General features: G+C 30.4%; 1 protein-coding gene across 2 annotated transcripts in view; it reads left to right on the forward strand.

Moving 5' to 3' along the window:
- The window catches only part of LOC117120785, an 18087-nt gene that overhangs the window by 973 nt on the left and 11834 nt on the right, over positions 1-5280 (forward strand). The window lies entirely within an intron of this gene.

Here is a 5280-nt window from a genome sequence, read left to right on the forward strand (position 1 = left end):
ATATTTTATATATTATATAATATTTTATATAATATATAAAAAATTATATATTATATAAAGAATTATATAATACATAATTTGTTATAAATTATATAAAAAATTATATATTAAATAAAATATTATTTATTATATAAAATATATATTATATAATTCTTTATATAATATAAAATTTTTTATATATTATATTATAAAATATTATATATTATATAAAATATTATATATTATATGAAAAAATATATAAATATATAGAAAATTATATATTATATAAAAAATTATATATTATATAAAAATATAAAAGTAAAACAGAAAACTTCAAATCAAACTGTTTACATAACCTATAATGTTTGCAGTGTTCATTCAGTAGTAAATTTGATAAAACAGCATCATCTTTAACTTTTATACAAAAATTTGTATGCTTATTTCAAGAATTGTTTCAAGAAAATTTGATATTTTTCAATAATCTTCCTCCTTACCGTTATCAGAAATTTTATGTTATCATATATATTCTTATATACAGGTCAGGAATTAAATTCATAATACATTCATAATGTATACATACATTCATGTTTCTCTATAAATAGTGAACTGTGGTCGCTAAATAAATCATTCGAAAATAAAGGAGATAGTTTCCAAAGAGGTTTACTAAGACGAGTTTTAAATATTCATTGGAAATTTAAAATAACGAACATTGAACTCTATAAAAGAACCGTTGACGAGAAATGGTCGACGAAAGTTATGAAAAGGCGCATGAAATGGTTAGGGCATCTACTACGTTTACCAGACGATACACCTGTCAAACGAGATTTTCATAAATACCACCGGAAAGTAAAACGTCCCAGAGGAAGACCAAAAGCCATATTTGTACAAACAATAAATAAGGACTTTAATCAACATAAACTAAACACTGCTGAAAAACGAGAAGTGAAGGAGTTGGCCATTGATAGGAAGAGATGGAATCTGATAATAGAAGGTGTAAACGCTAAGTCTACTAACGACGCCTAAGTGAACAGATGATGAAGATGAAGACATTCATAATAGAAAATGATTAATTATAAATGTAATATCCTCATTTTCCGCGCGAGCCTTGTCTGTCTTTATAGTCATTATATCAAAAACATTTCACAAATTACATACATTACAATAAAATGGAAAACAAGAAAAACACAATAGAACAAGATGATATACAAGACACTACATAAAGGCCAAAAGGTCTGTCATTGTAACCCCTTTTGACAACAAAAAGAAAAGTATATAATTATCGGCATATACCTTAATTACAATTTGCTTGAGTGGACACACGTTGACTACTGTGAGCCTAGTGTATAACATGTGGCTAATTAACTTACCTTAATTTTCAGTCTACAGGGTTCAATCATGGCACGATCCAGTGCTATTTTTTTCTCATGACTAAAAAGCATTATGAACAAATATATATCAATGGATGATGATTTTTAAATTAATGGACCTTTCCGCTAAGCCCCGCCCCTTGGATATTGTTGCTAAGGTCCCACAAGACGACAGTGTTAAAACATAGGCGAACATGTGCGTTTGTGGGACAACACGTGTGTTTGTGAGACGCGCGTGTATCCCTAGCGCTGTTCTGATTGGTCAGTTGCTAAGTTTGATTGACACTCCGGAAAGGTGTATTGGCTCGGGAGGCAGAAATGTGTTGGTATGCTCTGTAGAGTGCTTTATAGTTTTAAGAACATGTTTTTCCCGGTACTTCGGTGTAGTTGTGTATTTCTTCTAATTGCTCTTACGTTCCCAATTCTCATGTTTCATATCCGTCTTTTCACTTTTTTAAGCTTTCTGTATTTTACCTAATAAATAAACATTTTCATACTCATGTGTCGTTGGTATTAGTCTGATGAACAATACGGTAATAAATTAAACAAGACAATCACCTAGATTGCAAACCTCGCCTGTATTAAACTAAATATTAAATTATTTTTTTATTAACCGTGGAAGCCCAGAAATTGTGTACTCTTATTCACCTCATTTCCAAAAAGAATTTACCAAGTAAATAAATACAATATATAACAGCAATCAAGTACGAAAAATCATTTCCTGATAGGAGAATGAATTCCAATAGGCCTATGGCAATAGGCTAAATTTCAATATGTTCTGAATCCGGATGGTAATCCATCAGCACCATTGTGGAGGACTGGCATAGTCTGTAAATATGGTTTTTGAGGTATAGGCCTGGGCAGACAGACCGACATACATACGATCAATTTGAGGAGAACCGAGTCGACCACGGGTGGCCAGACATAATCTGAACATTTGAAGTAAATCGGCCCAATATTTGTTTAGATGCGTGTGGACAGACAGACAAATAGACAAACTTACTACCAAAATTGAAGGAGAACCGAATCACAAATGGTCCTGACATTGTCTAAAAATTTGAAGTAATCGGCCCAATTATTGTGAGTTACGAGCTCAGACATATAGACAGACATATAGACAGACGGAGCTCATTGCAATACTGTACTGTCTTCCCCCTTCGAGGGTGAGGGTAAATTATATAGGCCAGTATCATCCACCTGAGTAGCACTCGTGGCGCTTTGTGCACTGACAACAGGGGAACAGAGAATAGTGACGTTTTAAAGTTAATAATTAAAACTGTTAAAACTTTTAATAATAAAAGTTTTTTTCTTAATGGAAAAAGCTACCGGAACAATTGTATGGTTTCAGTTACAAACTAATTTTATCCTCGTCATGACAGAAAAAAAAATTGATTTCATTTCCAATGAAAATGATGCGTGTTGTGTAAAATAAATACCAAGTACACCATAGAGGTGTACAATCCAAAAAGTTACCAGTATGATATGAAACCTGAAAAAAGCAATTAATGGCATTACACCTAATAATGGTTGTCATTTCCTATCTTAGAAATATGAGTTCAGAATTAATTGATAAACGTCTCTCAACGATCATTTTGTTTTTACTTTTGTTTTATTTTTTTTTATAGGAATTAAACACTTTTAATTTAATTTTTAAAGCACTTTCCAAACCGGACTACTGCTAAGTTAAAAATGAAATGTTATTCTGATTGTGTGAAATGAATATATACTTTACACACAGATTCCTTTAAAATGTGACATTACTCGACATCACATAATGCCTCTTTAATTGTATTGACATGCACGACACTAAACCATGGATGACAAAACGCTTAAAAACCACTTACTGCTTTAAATTACATCTTAATTAGTTGACACTTTTCACACCTAGTCAAGTTTTTGTTTATATAACCCTCACTGTCAAAAATTAATAGAAAAATTTTAAAAAATTATAATAATATACAACAAATGTAACAGTATTCTTTATTTATTTATTTACTTTGAGCAAGGAGGTATCGCCTTTGGAACGGCGTCACACACAAGCGTTTTGCTTTTAACTTTAATTATATAAATATCAAAATTTAACTAAATGTGAAGCACAAATCTATACAATCACTGACAAAATATGCAGATATAAAGAGACTAAACTGTAGATACAATATTAAAACTACAATCCAATAAACATAAAAGGTTTGGAGTAACTGTAAATTTGTATACATTCATCCTACTGAACATAGGCCTAGTAACAGTACTTACAAACATGTTTGTAAGGAGTCGCTCCCAAATATGCTCTGTACGTTTGTGAAGATAGTTTTTAAACGACCCATAACAAAGTAAAAGCAAAAATTCAAGTTCCTGTACTTCAACTATTCAACAATAGTAAAAATAAATATATTAAACATAATAAACATTTGTTAATTGTATTATTATATATTATGCTTTGTTGACAGAATTTACTTTTATCGATTCTTATATAAAACGAACACTGCAAACATTTAAAGGCTATGTGAACAGTTTATTTTCAAGTTTTCCAGCTGGGTGATCTACAGTATAATTAAAATTCCAAATAGCCTCATTAGTCAGACCATGAAAAAAAGGTCAGACATATCTAGGACTTTTGCTAAATAACAAGACAACTTGGCACACGCCAAGTGTGCACTAAATGTTCAACGAAAATAGGCATTGGTTTTTTTCGTTTTTTTCGTTATATATTTATATAATTTTTATTTAATATATTTTATATAATATATTATTTTATATAATATATAATATTTTATATAATATATAATATTTTAAGTAATATATAATATTTTATATAATATATAATATTTTATATGTTATATGCAGCATCGGCCCGATCTTTGTCCTAACGCACAAGTCCTTCCATGAGATATGCTAGGTCATTTGCACGAGTACCTGTTAATAAAAAAAATAATTAACAGTTACAATAAAATTTTGATATACATAATAATAATGTATATAGTTTGCAACCTACCTGATATGAATCAATTCGGATGGACTTGAAATGATTCCAACGAGGTAGAACCTCCTGCACACCGATAGACAGGCAAGGTGACACCACCCTTGGTCATTTCATTAATCTTGGTATAAAGTTGGATACCGTATGGATCTTAAATGCAATGAATGTGTCGCTTTTGGGTTTCCCAGACTTCCCATAGGCGGTTGGCATCCAAGAGTGGCACACCCATAGAATCACGACCTTCTTCTCCATCAAATGTTGTCAACAGGGCATGGATCAAAACAGTCGTTTTGTCAATGCTCCGTGTTGCACGTCGACAATGAAGCGCCATCTCCTTTCTGCTGATGTTGTTCAGCACATTTTCATCCTTTTGTAAAAGCTATTATTTCACTAAAATTGTACCTGATTATCGCGAAATCTACAGATTCAATGCTCATTGCATTTTATTTGCCAGCTCTTCTGACCGTTGATATTTAATAACGGTGGTACGAAATTTGTTGCAAATGAACGATCTTATCTGTAGCCTACAGATGTAAAGAACATGTTACTTCTGACGGTCCCTACAGCACCCAAATGAGAATGAAAAAAATTAATGCTCTCAAAGGGCAACTTTGTAGCTGTCTCTTATACACATCTAGATGTGTATAAGAGACAGGTTTGATTGAACAAAGGTTGCCATGCCTATCTAGGCCTATATATCCTTGGCATAGATTACTTCTACTTCTTTACTCAGCATACTCCTAAAATAACAATTTTAATAATAATAATAATAGTAGAAATAATAATAATAATAATAATAATAACAATAATAAATTTGTATAAAATATAATATATAATATAGGCCTAGGCCCATATAATAATAATGATAATAATAATAGTAATAATAATAATAATAATAATAATAATAATAATAATAATAACAATAATAATAATAATAAATAATAAATAATAATAATA

This window comes from Anneissia japonica, unplaced genomic scaffold, assembly GCF_011630105.1.
Source record: "Anneissia japonica isolate Jap-2015-1 unplaced genomic scaffold, ASM1163010v1 scaffold69_len1423075_cov170, whole genome shotgun sequence".
NCBI lineage: Eukaryota > Metazoa > Echinodermata > Crinoidea > Comatulida > Comatulidae > Anneissia > Anneissia japonica.